The sequence below is a fragment of the Lithobates pipiens genome, unplaced genomic scaffold, assembly GCF_037356315.1.
Source record: "Lithobates pipiens isolate NorthernLeopardFrog02 unplaced genomic scaffold, aLitPip1_a1.2 Scaffold_27, whole genome shotgun sequence".
Classification (NCBI taxonomy): Eukaryota; Metazoa; Chordata; class Amphibia; order Anura; family Ranidae; genus Lithobates; species Lithobates pipiens.
In genome coordinates this window covers 80,621,928-80,640,603 of record NW_027507788.1, presented here as the reverse complement: position 1 = coordinate 80,640,603, position 18,676 = coordinate 80,621,928, and the positions used below count along the sequence as shown (strand labels likewise).

The 18,676-nt window shown below is 42.7% G+C and overlaps 1 protein-coding gene across 1 annotated transcript in view; it reads left to right on the top strand.

Annotated features, from left to right (window-relative positions):
* Positions 1 to 1,199: 1,199 nt before the first annotated feature.
* The window catches only part of LOC143933940 (carnitine O-palmitoyltransferase 1, liver isoform-like), a 203,607-nt gene continuing 186,130 nt past the window's right edge, over positions 1,200 to 18,676 (top strand). Inside the window, exon 1 of the mRNA XM_077457117.1 lies at positions 1,200 to 1,362. The gene's annotated coding sequence lies outside the window, so the exon portion shown is untranslated. The remainder of the gene's footprint in view (positions 1,363 to 18,676) is intronic.

Genomic DNA, 18,676 nt, shown 5'->3' with positions numbered 1-18,676 from the left:
ACCACAATCACTTGTGAACACAGAAGTCCGGTTTCTGCGTTTAGAAGTGACAGCTCTGCACTCTGTGTGTAACCCCCCTGAAATCTGCACTCTGTATTTAATGTCCCTTTGAGACCCTCCTACTGTTTGTGAAATCTGAGCACACCCACTATTTGATGTGATTTGGAGGAAATGTGGGTGTGGGGGGGGTTTGGGGTTTCATGGTTGAGTTACAGTACCAGCACCTATTGCTTGAAAAAAAAGGCCTGGTCACGCCACCCCCCTATATGAATAATGGATAGATTCATGCATTGCATGAATCTATCCATAGCCGCCACTGCCACCCTTGTTTAGGCGTCCGGCCCCTTTTTGGACACCGGCACCTGAATTCCAGTGGCAGGGTGTTTTTTTGAAGCACCTGATTAGAGCTATAGGCTCTAATATTCTTCAAAAAAGGTGGACTTGGCGCACAGAGCATTGTGCTTGCAGTCCTCCCAGGTGTATTAGAAAAGCAAATTAATATTTGCTTTTCTAACACTGAACTGCCTCTCTGCCAATCAGGAGGCGTGAGTCTAATACCCGTCACCTGATTTACGCCTAGCAGAATGGAAGAACAGAGGGGGGAGCATGGAGGAAACAGGAGTCGTTCCACAGCTCACCGCTGCCTGACCCGTCATTAAGGTGGGGTAAGTGCCGGGCAGACAGCGGGGGTCACAGTGGCAGCATATGATGGGCACAAGTGGCAGCATATGATGGGCACAAGTGGCTGCATTTGATGGGATTTTTTTTAAAGTATTTTTCAGTTTGTTTGTGACCCCCCCCCCCCCCCCAATTTTGAGCACCAGCCGCCACTGACAGCTAGTGTCCCTATTTGACAATTTTCTTGTTCTATTGACAACTCAGAAATTGTGATTGTCCTTTCTCTTTCACTTGCAGTGATAAGTCAAATAGAGAGGAGTACGCTCCATAACAGGGACACAGACAGCAACACAGAACTTCTCCCTGGTTTTTGCCAAATTAAATGCCAGATTTGTCCCCGCTTTTATTTAAAAAAAATGTATGCTTTATTGCTTTAAACACTTTTATTATATGTATAAAAAAGTCAGTTGAGGGTTCTTATCAGTTGCTGCAGGGACACATGACTGAGAATATTGCTTCTCCTGGCCACACCTACCTAACAATCCCTCCGTTGCTGTCTAAGTTCTAGTCTCACCTTTTTAAAGTTTGGATCCAAGGCGTTGACATGATTTATGCAAACACGTCAAACCTGTTTGGCGGAGCCAAAGAAGAGTTGGCAATTGGATCGGAGCTCCCTACAAATCTGCTTTCTCTTGTGCTAAGCTTCTTTTACTACCTGAGAAGTTATCGTCAGTAAAGAAAAAGGTAACATTTTACTAATTAATAAGACCTAGATATGACTTATCAATTATCTGCTAGAATATCAGTAGTAAATAGGAATCCAATGATAATGCAACAGTGCTTCTGCTTTTTTTTTATCTTGTTTAGTGAGTAGCAGCAGATAATTGTAATAACTGTGTGTTATCAGTCACTGCAGAATATTGTAAGAAACGCAATACTGTATATATGTTTCAATTGTTTCTTCTTATAGAAGACAATCAAACCTGTTCGATAAAGGACTGCAGAACTGATGAAGTGTGGAAACACATAGCAACCCATGAAATTGATTTAACTTTTGGCAGATCCGTAAATGTGTAATGTCTAGTTGGTTGCTGTGGGTTACTAACATTTGTTCAGTCACTACCCTTTGCATTGACTTGCTGAATATGCCAGAATGTGTTTTTAATGTATTTATTTGCAGTAGTTTCATAGTGCAGACACCGTATGTTGTGTTTTACATGGTACATTGATCTATTCACAATAGTGCCGTCTTCTACAAGGGTCACAAATCTGAAGGCCCCAATACAATTATACACACAACATGGGCAATTTGAGCGGAAGTCAATCAAGTCTGCCGGTATATTTTGGATTGTGAAAGGTAGCCAAAGCACCAGGGGAAACCCACAGGGAAATGTGTATAAACTGTATGCTCATAGTGTTTTAAGTAGCACTTGAACCCAGGACTCAGTTTTAAGATCATAAATCTAACCTCTAATCAACTGTAGTTGATAAATTATAAATATCAGGCCAAATAAAATATTCCTGTGATCTCCAGTAACCAATAAGTCACTGGCAGTGACGCTTAACAAGGTCTAATAACATCTGCTTGCCATTTAACATGTATTATCATGGTTTTTATTATGATGAATATGTGGCATATAGTATATTAACATATTTTATACTCAACTGATCTACAGATTTAGTGTCTATATCAGGTTATTCAAAATTAAGTGGCTTAAGGTTTTCTCTTGTGGCAATCAATCTCTGGCATATTTTAATTAAGTTCTAAATATTTGATTAGAGTGTTCATACAAAGAGACATGTTTAAAAAAAAAAAATCACTAAAAAGATCAAGTGTTATGGCAACCTTTCTTGTTCCGATATTGTTGCATGGCAGATCATGCAAAAATTGACTCGTGTATCCTACTCAGGCGATGGGGAGATTGTCATCAATAGCAACCCCTCTCAATGAAATGCTTCACTCAGTCTTAATTTTGTCAAAACAGGGATAAACAAAGACAACATAGAGCTCTCTGTGAATGACTTGTAGTCTGTAATAGGCAGGTTACATGATGTGTAAATAGTAATGTTTCCCTATTACTAAAAACAAAATACTACCATACCAAACATTTTGAATTGTTTTATATCCATACGCTAAATGATTATGATTAAGATACTTTAATCTCCCCCTTCAAGGATTGAATTTTACAGATTTAGCTGTTAGTTGGATATGTTATTATAATTAAGCTTTTTATGCACTAAATGTATATTACAGTGAGAAGGTTAAATTGTCATGTACTGTATATGTCCTCTTCTTAAAATAGAAATTCATGAGCGAAATAGTTTTGGGACTCGTGGCTAAAAACAGCATTTTCTCTATTGCCGTGAGCAGTAGATAAAATGCACACAAAATAGGCTAGAAACATGAAAAATAATCTCTGATCGATGGCTTAGAACAGTACCATTGGTTTATTTTCACACTCTTTTTATGAGGCCCTTTATTTATTTCCTTTTTTTTTTTTTCAAAATGTTATGCTGTAACTACACAGTACAGTGCATTTCTTTGTCACCATTTTATACGCCCATGTTACAGTTATTATCTGTAGGTGAAAGTGTCACCAGGCACCAGGCATGTAGAGTGCCCTCACGTGACTGTTTTATTGCGTAAGCATAGTCTGTCCTCTAACAGTGATAATGCTAATGTATTTTATCATCATCACCATTATGATTGAAGATGAGAGGGCCATATAAGGTCCAGATCTGTAAAAAGTGACTTAAGCCCTCAGGTGTAGGCAGATTGTACATGGGCCACCTTTAATTTTTTATGAACATATTTCTTTATGTAAACCTTCAGTGAAAAAAAATATAAACATTAGAAAAATGTCTTCATATACAAAATGATTTTCATTCATTTTGGTCACAGAGGTCTTTGTGAAAGCAGGTCTCCTATGGATTATTCACTAAACGTGAGGCATAACTTTACATTTTAGTACTAAGGGGTCAAAGACTGAATTTAGCACAAAGAACTCTTCTCCTGAACCAGACACAATCTAAAGGGGAGCTCCAGGACCTGGATTAGACACAACTTCTTTAGGAACAATACCAATACCAGGGATTTCAACCTTAAGTCTAGTCTCTACACACAAAGCATTGCTTCTACTGATGATACCAGATTGTTGGACCCAAAGTTCCTTGTGACCCATAGCAGAATCAGTGGGAATACGATTCTTCACCCACCTGCTCACTACAGTGCACACAAGTGAGACAACCAGCAGGCCATCTCAGCCAACCACATAATCCTCATTTCTTTTCGCATGCCCTAACAATACAGAATAGCTTGGTACTTCAATAACACAATGTCCAGTTGTGTTGGTATTTTACGTCAGAAAATAGTCTTACTTCAAGTGTAACAAAAGAGAACTAACCCAATGCTTAAAAAAATAACTCAAGAAAAGTCACAAATCCAGTGCTCAATATTAATGGAATCACTTCCAAAAGCTAATGTTAATGTGAGCCCTAGCGCTCACATAGAGGAAGAATTCACACATTTTCTCCCTTTAGTTCAGGGTCTTCCTGCAGTCACTCCCTTCTCCAAGATGCAGCTGAAGCTTCCATTAATAAGGAACCCCTAAAGTGAATCACTTATGCCAGTCCCTCTGACAATATCCATAGTGATTGGTATTCCTCACCAGGGGTGTCTGTTATCCCTTGTACACACGGTTGGATATTCCAACAGAAAATGTCAGATCGGACCGTGTTGTCGGATAATCCAACTGTGTGTGGGCTCCATCAGACTGTTTCTGTCGGAATATCCGATGGACAAAGTTTGAGAGCTGGGCTATAAAATTTTCCGACAACATGATCCAATCGGACTTTGTCTGATCATTTATAGAGAATTCCAATCGGACAAAGTACCACGCATGCTCAGATCAAATTCCGAGACCAAAGCTATTGGCTACTAGCCTGAACATGGTCCCGTCGTAACTAAATTACGGCATCATGTTATGAACGATCGGATTTTCCGACAACTTTGTCCGACCGTGTGTATGCAACACCAGTTTCAGACAAAATCCAACGGATTTTTTTTGTCGGAATGTCCGACCGTGTGTACAAGGGCTAAGGCACATCTCTTTGCTTAATACTCCACCAACTGCTTTTTATAATTCGAAGTATAAAAATAGAGAGATTAACATGTAATCACTACACAACCCAAGGGGCAGAATTTCCCTAAAAGGAACACCTACATGTGTAATAGGAGGTCAACAGTCTGCATGTATTTTTAAAAATTTGTGTATCAAGTGTCTGTCAATAAATTTGTACCTATTGCCCATTGCAAACAATTTTTTTTAACACTCCTCTATCTAGCAATAAGACCATGATTCTGAGTTCCAGAATGAATGTCCTTCAAACAGTACAGATTTTCAAAACCATGAACGCTGACACTCAACATAAAAACAGGCTGTACATATCTGTTATACGCTGTGTTGGGTATAGTCTGGTTACCATGGAAAAAATTCCTTTCCTGTCAGATACTTTTTTCACAAAACACTCTTGAAAGCCAGGGTGTTGCTAAGCAACATGTCCAGGCTATGTTAGTCCACACAGGCAAGTAGTCAAATCTGTCTTTTCCCTTGAGGTGGCCACAATATGCAACAACCATGCCTCTAATTTTCCGTTCTTTAGTCACAAACTTCAATTTAGTAAAGGTGTATTGCCCCATACACACGGTTGGAAATTTTGACGGAAAAAGTCTGATTGGATTATGTTGTCGGAAAATCCGATCATGTGTCGGACTTTTTCTATCAGAATTTCTGACGGAAAATGTTTGAGAGCTGGATCTAACATTTTCCGACAACAAAATCCGATTGGACTTTTTCTGATCGTGTGTAGAGAATTCAGAAGCACAAAGTGCCATTCATGCTCAGACAAAAATTGGAGACGAAAGCTATTGGCTACTGGCCTCTACGTAGTCCCGTTGTATGTTACTAACGTCACCTCATTCCGATCGGATTTTCTGACCACTTTGTGCAACCGTGTGTATGCAAGACTAGTTTCGGCCAAAATCCATCGGAAAAAATCTGATGGGTTCAATTTACAAATATATGTAAATCTCATAAAGCTGTTTCATTTTTATTTTCAAAAAGTAGATAAAAAGCCACTTTGGGTTGATTTACTATAGCTGGGGAGTGAAAAATCAGCTTCCAGTTTCTTTTGTCAAAGCTTAATTGAACACGTTGCAGTAAGAAGCTGATTGGCTGCCATGCACAGCTCTACCAGATTTTGTAGTTTCCAGTTTTAGTAAATCATTCCCTAAAAGCCTTGATTTCTTATTAACCTTTTTTTCTCTTATAAGCTGAACTCTAGACAGATATAAAGGCACAAATGAATGCATTTCTGTATTCATTAAAGCGGAACTATACTCGCCTTCTAAAGAGCACCACAGTGTCCCGACGCTCCCTGCAAGCCACTGTCCTGTTTGGTCGGATTGGCTTCTGGGTACTGATCCTTGGCCATTTTCATTGGTCCTGCTAAGATGACATCACTCCCGCACATGCATGGAAGTTCATGTCACTCAGCATTTGTGGGATTCATTCATCATTGGCAGGGCATACAGGCAGGTAATGGAATTTCAATGCAGGAGTGACATAGTGGAGGGGGTACTAAAACTGGAGCAAGCTAAATCTGGTGCAGCTCTGCATAGAATCCAATCAGTTTCAAGGTTTTATTGTCAATGCTTAATTGAACAAGCTGAAGTTAGAAGCTGATTGGCTACCATGCACAGCTGCACCAGATTTAGTAAATCTTCCCCCAATAATTTCCCTGGTGGCTGCTATGTTCCTTGAAATCCACCCTCCATTGCCCACTGGATACTCCCTAGATAAACTGAGCAGCTTCACCTGTGACAGGCACTGATCAAAAGTGTTGACTACACCTGCCCTTTCTGCCCCTGGCTCCATTTATAGAAGCTGTACTATCAGTTACTGCAATGAAACACGCTCTATAAATGGATAATGGGCAGATGAATGAAAGATTTCATTGTGGGAACTTTCATGAACAGAGGTGGAGGGCAGGAAGGCCAGGTATAGTTGTCACTTTTCACAAGTGCTGGTCACAGGTAAAGCTGCTTATAGTAGCACCGCAGGTTTGCAGCTGTGGGAGTATCCGGGGGGCAGAGGACAAAAGATTTCAAGGAACAGAGCAGCCACCAGCACATAGGACATACGTTATTCATGTATGTATCGTACCTGATGCTGATTTGATTAAAAAAAAAATCACTAAACTTCAACTTTAAATGCAAGCAGTGTAAGCACCTGAATTTGACCTGGTAGCAGCCTCTGGGCAGCCTCTTGCAGTCCTTGTACAGCAGAGCTCAAGTGTGAGAGGCAGAAGCAGTCCGAGGAGCCATGAGTTCATGAGGTTGAATGATGCTGGCCATCAGTATGAGGTCATCCAGTGGCAGAAAAAAAGTGTTGTGGCAGAAAACTTTGGATTGAAGAATAGCAAAAGCTATTTTTTGAATTCTATTATTTATTGGGCTAATAATTTTTTCATGTTTTTGGCTGGAGTTCTGTGTTTTTTACTGTCACATGCCAGAATTCAGTAGGCAGTGAATGACCTGGCATTTGCAAATTAGAGGTCAGGGTTTGGCACCAGGTGGGGGGCATGGTAACGCACAGTGTATGTTGCCTAATTGCACCCTAACGTAAACAGTAAAAGCACATTTACTTGCGCTATATTGCACAGATAGATGTGAATGCCCTTTGCATTGCCAAAAATACTGCAGGTTTGCTTTTAATGTGTTGTTTTAAGACATTGTGCATGAACATGCTCCTTTTTGGTTTGAATTTGGGCATACGTCAAGGACACCTTGGGCCTAGGGTTCCATTGGACCACAAATATCTATTTGTTTTACTGCAACCTTTTTACTACCTTATAAATGTTTTAAGCTAAGTTAACCTGTTCCCTCCATCCAAAGGGCCGTCATGCAGCTCTGGGAGTCACAAGAGATTAACCACTTGGGTACCGCGCTATTGCAAAATGACGGCAATAGCGCGGACCCACATTTTCGGGACTACGTCTATTGACGTAGTCCCGGTTACGAGCGGCCTGCGCGCCCCCTGAGGGGCGCGCGCGGCGCGCTCTGTGATCGGCGAGTCCGTGAGACTCGCCTGATCACCGATCCGTGTAAGGGGTCGATCCCGACCCCTTATCACGTGATCAGCTGTCAGCCAATGACAGCTGATCATGTGATAAAACGGAGCCGGTAATCGGCTAGTATTCCTCCTCGCGCTGACAGCGCAAGGAGAAAAAAAAAAAGCCGATCGCCGGCGGCCGTGTTCGGGACATCAGTCCCGATCACGGCCAGAAATTTAAACGGACACCTGCCCCCTGCCAGTGCCCACCTGCCACCCGCAGTGCCATCCTGAAATAAAGTAAGTGCCCCCCTGTCAGTGCCACCCAGCAGTGCCCATAGTGCCCACAGTGCCACCCAGCAGTGCCCACAGTGCCACCCAGCAGTGCCCACAGTGCCACCCACAGTGCCACCCAGCAGTGCCACCCACAGTGCCACCAAAATCTGCCTCAAAGGTGCTGCACCCCAGTGCCGCCCATCAGTGCCCAGCAGTGCCGCCCATCAGTGCCCAGCAGTGCCGCCCATCAGTGCCCAGCAGTGCCACCTATCAGAGCCACCTATCAGTGCCACCTATCAGTGCCCATCAGTCCCATCTATCTGTGGTACCTATCAGTGCCCATCCGTGCCACCCATCCGTGCCACTTATCCGTGCCACCCATCCGTGCCATCTTATCTGTGCCCATCTTTGCCCATCAGTGCCGCCTTATCTGTGCCCATCGGTGCCGCCTTATCTGTGCCTATTAGTGCCGCCTTAACTATGCCTATCAGTGCCCACCAGTGCAGCCTATCAGTGCCCACCAATGCAGCCCATCAGTGCCCACCAATGCAGCCCATCAGTGCCCACCAATGCAGCCTATCAGTGCCGCCTAATCAGCGCACTTCAATGAAGGAGAAAAATGACCCGTTTGCAAAATTTTATAACAAACTATTAAAACATGATTTTATTTTTTTATTTTTTTGCATCTTTTTTTGTTTGTTTAGCAAAAAATAAAACTCCGAGCTGTAACTAAATACCACCAAAAGAAAGCTCTATTTGTGGGAAAAAAATGATAAAAATTTCATTTGGGTACAGTGTTGTATGCCCGCGCAATTGTCATTCAAAGTGCATCAGCGCTGAAAGCTGAAAATTGGTCTGGGACTGAGGGGGGTTTAAGTGCCCAGTAAGCAAGTGGTTAAAGAAGGTAAATCCTTTTCCCAGATGCATGACTTATAGCAAGACTTAAACACAGAGGGAGGTTCTAAAAACTTGGCCAGAAAACACTTATGTATTACTAAGTGGTATTTTTTTACAGTTTATTTTTTGTTTTTGGCCTTTTGTCTAGGTATAGACCTACATTATGCTTGCTGTTAATTGACTGTTCCTTCTGGAAGTCTGTTACAATGATCAACTACTTTCAGTAAAATAATACTTTCTAAGATTAACCACTTGTCGACCAGTCACAAACCAGGCACATCATCAGGCTTCAAGTGGTCGTATCGAGTTGATGCCTGCAGCTTTGACGATTTCTGCTACTAGTTTGTGGTCATGTCCCCATGTTCTTGATCCCAGGTTAATAATGACAATATTATCCTTCTATATGTAGCGCCCACCACCTTTTAGGTGGGTGCTAACAGGTTAGAGATAGGTGAAATTGCCAGTGCCTTACACTGTTTGTTTAGGCCTGGTGGGTTAATTTGGTTTGGGAGAAGTGGTAGAATAGGGGGGGGGGGGATGTGACCACCTGTACTCTGCCCTGGGAAAACCCTCCCTTGCTTTCCCTAAGAATGTTCTGGAAAGGAGGCGGGTCCGGGACTGGAGTGCAGGCAGTGCACAGCAAGTCGCTCAAGAAATCCTGGGAAATTAATCCAGGCATCCTGGATCCTGAAATCCTGAAATGAATCCAGGAAGTAGCTGCAAACCGGAAGGAGTAGACTGGGGTTGACCTGGACTTTCCTGAACTTGCCCGGGGAGGATCGCAGGAGGCAAGATGGACAGGTGAGGCCTGGGACTTCCAGAATCCAATTACCAAGGTGCTTTTCAGAGGGGCATTGGTCAGTTCACTAAGGGAAAGGGATCTAGCTACTCAGAGGAACTAGGAGGAAGAGGCAGCTCATGCTTTCTATCACCGCCATTACACATGGACTGCAGCAGAAGGAATACAAGTTACCTGTTCAACTTTATTAACTGTGTCTGTTGTGAATCATGCGGGGTGGAAGAACGGATGCATGTTGGCAGTATGGTATGAACTACACAGCAGCTCCCAAGGGAGTAGTGCGCTACATATACTTTATACCCGTAACACAATTAAAGGTTTCAGTCACGTCCACACTTCCTTCCTACCCTCGAGGCTCTACATGCAGTTTGTCCAGTCTTTCCTGATGCATTTTATCCCTCAGGCATTGCACCATTTTTGTTGTCTGTCTGTGGAAACACAAGTCACCACTATCTTATCAATATCTTTTAGTAAGATATAAGGTGTAAATAAGGCAGGCCATACATCATGCCATTTTCTTTCCTTCAAGCACCAGTCAAGTGTTGATGGGGGAATTCCTCCCACAGTGCTGTTGTGTTCTGCTGGTGGGGCACACATAGAGCCTTCTCCACTGACAGAATACAATGGTCACTGCTTGTAGCTATAGCTGTCAGCAGCGATTGTGTGAAAAAACAGACAGGCTGGTTGTACTACGGACTGCACTATATATTCTGAACTATATTATATATACTATACGGACTGCACTATATACGCTGAGCTGCATTATATATACTTTACTGACTGTACGCTATAATCTGAACTTTATTATACATATACTATACAGAGTGCACTATATACTCTGAACTGTACTATATATACTATACAGACTGCACTATATACTCTGAACTGTAATATATATATATATATATATATATATATATATATATATATTGCACTATATACTCTGAACTGTGTTATTTATAATACACTAACTGCACTTTATACTCTGAACTGTTATATAATATTACACTGACTGCACACTACACAAACTACCTGCCTAATCTCCATTTGTTCACTATATATGGCTGCCGTGTATGCAGCAGCCTTATATAGTGTGGGCCGGGGACTTGGCCCCTGAGCCATGATTGGCCAAAGGCACCCTGCCTTTGGCCAACCATGACTCTCACAGGACACCGCGCTGGTCATTTGCATGCTTTGGCCAATCAGCAGCCATCAATGCACTGCTATCTTAGGCCGCGTACACACGGGCGGATTGTCTGCCCAACTAAGTTCGTCAGACAATCCGACAGACAGTCCGTTCAAAATTTGAATGAACGGACTTGACCACACACGATGAGCAGACAGTCCGCTGAAAGCGTGCGTGATGACGTGTACAGCACGTACGACGGGACTAGAAAAACGACGTCCTATACACTGCAATGCAACCTTCGGCCGTGTAAATCCTTTCTGAGCATGCGCCATACTTAGTCCGTCCAACTAGCCTACACACGAGCGGACTGTCCGCTGAAACCAAGTTTGGACGGACAAAACCAAGTTTGAACGGACAAAATTACGGAAATTCCGTAAGACTTTGTTCGTCAGACAGTCCGCTGAAAAAGTCCGCTGAAGCCCACACACGAGCGGATTGTCCGCTGAAACACGGTTCAGCGGACTAAGTTGGACAGACAATCCGCCCGTGTGTACGCGGCCTTACAGTGCATTATGGGGTGCTCCGGAACAGGCAAACTTCCCGCCAGGGCTCCATTTGTTTGTTCTATGAACAGCCGATGTTCGAGTCGAACTTACATTCAACTCAAACATCCAGCCCATCCCTACTGACCATTAATGTAATGGGGCTTTACACTGACCACTAATGTAATAGGGATTTACATTGACTATTAATGTAACTGGAGCATTCACAGTAACCACCAATGTAAGGAGGGATTTACGCTGACCACCAATGTAAGGGGGACCTTCACACTGGCCACAAGTGTGAATGAAAGGATTGTACACCAAGCCCCAATGTAATGAGAAGATTTACACTGACCACCAATGTAACAAACATTTAGCCTGCGTTCACATTTGTGTATGTTGGGAACGCATGCAAAATCACTTTCCTGACACCATAGAAACATGTCGCCCCTTTAGCAGATACACAGCAGTGTTATTAATTGTTAATGACACACTCATGCATCTGCTGAGATGTGCACCAAAATTCAGGGTGCTGTGGCACCCTGTTATTTTGAAAAAGTGTTCCACCTTCAATTTGCTTACCTTTGCAGAACATGCTGATTGAGTTTAATGACCACAGTTGTAGGCAGGACTTTCAAGCATGCCCCTTTACCTCCCCAGTGGGCAGCATGGTGAATATGCGGTGATGGTGAATATGACTGCAGGGAGGCATGATATACATATAAATGCTGCCTCTATTTACATATCAATGTAGTCCATGGCTATTTACAAATTAACACCACCACGATTTACATATCAATGCCGGTTATTTACATGTAAACACATGGTCTGCAGGTAAGTCATCAATAGGGCAGAGCTGGGCAGCATTAGTAACAGAAATTCACACTGAGCTATCGGGACACAGTACGGGACTAAAACTTCAAGGGAATTTAACTGGGATAATTGGCAAGTATGAGGCAACTGCTTTGGGGCCAGGGCAGCTGCCCATTTTGCCCTGCCTTAAAGTTGGTCCTGGTTGTACTGAAGTCGATCAATGGAGGAACTAGACAAATTTTGATTTGTCTATAGTTGGCTTAAAGTTCTGCATATTGGTATCAGGATCTTATTCTCTTGTGATGCACCCTAGGATACTCTTTATTTCCCCCAAATCCTTTTCTTCTGTAGGTCTGGCCAGCACTGTACCCACAATATTCTACATTAGATAACAATTTTTTTCCTAAGTGCAATATTTTGCATTCTGAAACATTAAGACCCCTATCACATTGAGTCATTTTACAGGCGTTTTAGCACTATAAATAGTGCCTGTAAAGTGGCTCTCATGCCACTCCAGTGTGAAAGCCTGAGTGCTTTCACACTGGGGTGGTGCGCTTGCGGGATGGTCAGCAAAGTCCCGCAAGCAGCATCTTCAGGGTGGTGCAGGAGCAGTGTATACAGTGCTCCCTGCCCATTGAAATCAATTGGCAGCACTGCTGAAATGCCTGCAGAGCGCTTCAGCGGCGGCATTTTTGTCCCCTTGTGTGTGTTGGAGATCGGAAGAATTAACATACAGTATGTTATGCAGATAACCGTACATGGGCTACTGGTGAGCAGCAGCAGTCATAAATGTGCATAGGTTATCACAAGAGCACTTGTGTATATAGTACGTACTGTACATGTTAAGAGATAAACGTTATCGTGTAACCGTGGTATACAGATCATCCGTGGTTGAAGAGATCAGTTAATTGTCCTGCAACCCTGTCTCAAAGTTATGTTAAAACTCAGGGATATGGCTTTAGATCCCATTAGGAAGCCCCCCCCCCCTCATTGCAGCTTCTCAAAGTTGGTTACATCTTTTAAATATTTGGGAGTAGAGGTGTTCCATAAAATTAGAGAATATTTTCATTTGAATATGTTTCCATTACTGCATAAAATGCGCAAAGACAGTGCTGTTTGGTGTATATTACCGCTGTCAGTAGTGGGGAGGGTCAACTTGATAAAAATGATGTGGATGCCCCAACTCCTTTTTATGCTATATAACTGTCCAGCCTGGATACCCCAACGCATATTTAGACAGATACGTATATATATTTCAAGAACTTTTATGGAAGCATGGGAAGGCCAGGATCCGTTTAAATCTCTCTGTCAATGATAGTGGTGGGTTGGTGTTCCCCAACGCTAGACTATATTTTTTGACATCTCAGATGCAACAGATGGCAGGATGGGCACAAACTGACCTTCCTGATCTAATCCATAAAATTCTTCTTTCGTTTCTGTCTAAAGATCCCCTTGTTGGAGGCAAGTCACTTTTGGAAGCACCATTCCTCCCCAACCTTTTTGCTGATACCTAAGGTTTGGGAGGCTGTTCGTGTCACTCTGGGCCATACAGGCTATACACAGTATATGCCCCTCTGGAATAATTTTAATCTTCCAGAAGTAAATAAACTTACAGGTTTTGAGCGATGGAAACAATCTGGTCTTGTATATCTTTATCAACTGTATAATGGAGGTACTATGCTATCTTTTAACCTTATTGTAGTGCAATATCACTTGTCGAATAGAGTATTTTTCCAGTACTTACACCTTTGCCACGCATTACAATCTCAGACTCGTTTTAAATCGTATATATTTTTAAAAACTCTCTATGGTGGTGACACCATCTGAATATAAAATGGGTCTAATTGGGAATTTAGATGAAGTTTTAATGGGGCAGTTAGCTCAAATCTTGAGTAGATACAGACAGACACGGTGTCAGGATATAAGGGATTATAGGGGATAGCGGCCTTAAAGCTCCTTCCAGAAGTTTCACTTTCCGCCTCACAAAAGCTGACACAGCTATATATACTCCAATTTGAGGGGTGTAATAGTCTCTATGTTCTTTAGGGTTATTGACCTTCACCTAATTGCCCTTACTGTAATATGCATACGGGCACATTAATTCATATGTTATGGTATTGTCCTCAATTATTTCAGCATTGAATTGCTGAAAAGACATTCCGAATTTTATCAGAATTCTGTTCAACTCAATGAATTCCTTATGATAAATTTGCACTATTAGGTGTATTTTCAGAGGATTTGTCATTATTCTTTCAGAAATTTTTATTTACCTGTTCATTATTTCTTTCCCATTATTTGATTTCTCAACGCTGGCTATCATCTAACCCAGGGGTGCCCAACCTTTTGAAGAGCGAGGGCCACTTGAGCGACTTGGTAACTGGTCGTGGGCCACAATGAGCGGAGCGGGTCGATGGCATGTCCGTGTCCACTCTGCATTTGCAGAGCGGACATGGACGCAGCCCACGATACTTTTTAGTGGATTGTATTGGAGGTAGAACACAAGTCGGTTGATGTCTGCCACTACTTAGAGGTGAATGGAGGGTCCAGTTGGTTGGACTGACCGTGTGAAAGGGGTCCAAGGCAGCTTTCACACTGATGCGCTGCAGTTTACACTTGTGCACCGAAGTGTACCTTTGGCTTTCCTGAAGTTTGCAATAGACTTCTATTATATTCTGCAGGTTTGGTGCACTTTCAGAAAGCTCACCAAATTCGCAGGTAATAATAGAAGTCTATGGCTCAGTGCACCTGCGGATCCGTTTGAAAGCAGCCCAGTACCCACTGCAGAAAAGATATGCCCATATATGTACTGTGATTTTAGCAATAAACTGACCTTTAATAACAGTATTCTTTCAATTCTATCCCAGAGCAGGAGGTCAGGGGCCACATGTGGCCCCTGGGCCACTGGTTGGGCACCCCTGATCTAACCCGCCGTAAATGCTGTGCTGGATAGAGAGTGACTTGTTTATAAGCACAGGGGTTGTAAGAATACATTTAATAGAATCTGATCTTTCTGGTTATCATCCCCATATATAGTATCCACTAGTGTGGATGATCTTTCTACCTCTAGCAATAGTATTGCTGCACTATGATGGGTCTACGGTATGGAATTTAATTGAATCACTGACTGTTCTGTAATGCTAAACATTTCTCAGTGATTACTGCTCTATATCGGAACAAATTATTGTTAAATTTTAGTTTTCTTGGTTTATTTTGTATAGGTATTTGTGATATGCTTTGTTTGTATATGTGTGAGAAGGGAAAAAAAAAACGATAATTTACTAAAGTATTTAATTGAAAGAAAAAAAGGGATGACTACCATATGAACCCAATCCTACGTTTGCCTCTGGAAACCCTTGACATGAACCTGCTCTACTACAACTAATGCGTGCTCCAGGCGGCTAATGGAAGGCTGTTGATCTCTACTTGCAAACGGGAGCTTTCTGATCAAGTGACCACTGTGATCAAGCCAATCATGGTAGTCATATGATAAGAAACCCCGTCCTACCTCCCGGCATAAGAAACCTCTTAAAGAGCTGGTGTTAAGAGGTTAATAACATCAACTTCTGAGAAGACAGAGCACAAGTAATTGTTTAAATGAGTTGCTAAATCAAGACCTCCTGCAACATACATATTGTACCAGTTTTCATTTTTGTGATCATAGTTTCAATTTTTCTTGTCATCAGTACACCGAAGCATCTTCACCCTAGCAGGAAATTACATTTCTGGAGCTGCTCTGTACACCAGCTGTATATAGTATGCCTGCAGGTTGCAATATTGCAATGAATTTTTACAGAAAATTACAGTGGCTGCAGTTTACAAAGGAAAGATTTTCTAATAACATCAACAAATATGATTTGTGTAGCAATTACTGTACATATGCTATATTGTTTGTTTTATTTGGTTTTTTATTTTTCCTATGAAAGTGGAGTTACCCTTCTCAATTCATTTTTAGGAATTCCCCAATGTCACCAAAATCTGTCCTCTTAAAATCTTAGCCCCCGTACACACGGTCGGACATTCCAACCACCAAATCCGTCGGATAAATTCCAACGGATTTTGTCCAAAACTGGTGTTGCATACACAAGGTCGGACAAAGTTGACGGAAAATCCGATCGTTCGGAACGTGGTGACATTCGTTGCGTACGACGGGACTACGTAGAGGCTAGTAGCCAATAGCTTTGGTCTCGTAATTTAATCTGAGCATGCGTGGCACTTTGTCCGTCGGAATTCTCTACAAAGGATCGGAAAAAGTCTGATCTGATTTTTTTTTTTGTCAAAATTTTAGAACCAGCTCTCAAATTTTTTTCCATCTGAATTTGCGACGGAAAAAGTCCGATAGAACCCACACACGATCGGATTTTCCGTCAGAATGTTCGACCGTGTGTATAGGGCAAAAGAATGTAGTTTTTGTATGAAAATGTGTAGTTTTGGCTCTAATGTCAAACCATAAACATTAGTGATCACTAGAATCCAAATTTTCTCCCGCTTCAACATAGGACACTTGATCACTATTTGTTGAGATTATGTTCATGTCTGGTTGGGCATTTTACTGTTTTAGAGTCTTAGAAAGCATACGACTCTTCCAAGTGAATCTTCTTTTAAAAGCACATTTTTACACGTTTTACTAATTTGTAAAACATTTGGCAACTGTACTTTTGAGTGGAGGAGGTTGGCATGGCATTTTATTTTATGTCACTGTCTGGCAATAAAATACTTTTTGGGGATGGAGGTTACAGTGCTAGGAAGTAATACAGAGATCCTACAATTGTTAAATCACTTCCACTATTTAGTTGTAAACAAAGCAGTCGCATGGTTGTTTACTACTGGCACTAGGGGGGAGCCCAGAATGGGACCAATTTGTCCTCTGCCACAGGCACCCAGCACAATTTTAGGAGAGCCTGTGCCTAATTTTGATTCAGAACTCTTATGAGATTCCAACAGGCATTTTCAGATGCAGATGTGCTCTATATAGCACAATCTGCAACAAAAAGGGGCCCTGCAGTGGGGAAGTTTAAGGCTGGTACAGGAACCTATTTGTAAGGGACAGAACAGGTTTGGATTCTGCAATACTTTACAGCAGGGGTATGCAATTAGTGGACCTCCAGCTGTTGCAAAACTACAAGTCCCATCATGCCTGCTGCCTCTGGGTGTCATGCTTGTGGCTGATGTGTCTTGCTTTGCCTCATGGGAGTTGTACTTCTGCAACAGCCGCTAATTGCATATTCCTGCTTTACAGGTTGAAAGCGTGGGAATTTGGGATTTGATCACCTGAAGAGAAGGAGCCCCTCACTGTAACCCCATGTACCCAGAGAAGCCCTTTGCAAGGAGCTCTGAAAAGAAGCTCATTATTTGATAGAAAGTGGAGCTTAAGGCAAATGTCGCTTTGTCCTCTTTATGCATAAATTGAACACTTATAAATAGAACTGGTATGTTCTGTTGAATAAACCTCCCTGTGGTGGAAAAGGAACTGAAGAATCTTAAAAGGGTTCTAAAGGTTTGATTGTTTTTGCTTTAAAATAATAAACACATCATACTTATCTGCTCTGTGCAATTGCACAGAGCATCCTTGATCCTCCTCCTCTTCCAAAGTCCCTCGTTGTTTCTGGTACCTCCCCCTTGCTAAGTGCATAGAATCCATGAGGGTAAAAAAACCTTTACCCTTTACAACCACTTTAAAGAGTTATGCCGCGTACACATGATCAGACTATCCTGAGGACTTAGTCTGGCGGAAAAACCACTGGAAAGTCCGCCGGACACTGGGACCAGAGGATGCTGGGACTGTGACATCATAATGGGCGGGGACATCACCCCGCAATGTCCCTATATAAGTCGCTGCTCACCGCGTCCCTGTAATTGCGGCCAGAGAGAGCGTCGAGTCAACATCTCAAGGAAGAACAAGAAGAAAAGGCGGCGGCGATAGAAGACCGGGCCACCGCTTGTAAAAGAGCTGGAAGAAGGCGCGGAGGCCCGGCAAGAAGAACCAAAGAGGGGGGCAAGACCCCCGAAGTCGGAAGAAGAGGCGGCGGCGACAGAAGACTGGGCCACCGCTAGTAAAAGAGCTAAAAGAAGAAAGTGGAGGCCCGGCAAGAAGAACCGAAGAGGGGGACAAGACCCCCGAAGTCAGAAGAAGACCCCCCGGGCAGCGACTAAGAAGAAAGCCGGGCTCCTCTGCTAGTAAGAGCTAGCAGAAGATAGTGGAGGAGTCCGGCGACAAGACCCCCCAAGATGGAAGAAGACCCCCGGAGCTGTGCAATAAATTATTTTAAACCCTTGTGTGTTGTGTTTTTATTTACTTTTTTTCACACGTGAATGGGTAGGGGTACATTGTACCCCATACTCATTCACGTAGGGTGGGGGCGGAATCTGGGGGCCCCCTTATTAAAGGGGGCTCCCGGATTGCAATAAGCCCCCACCCGCAGACCCCGACAACCAACGGCCAGGGTTGTTAGGAAGAGGCCCTTGTCCTCATCAACATCGGGACAAAGCACCC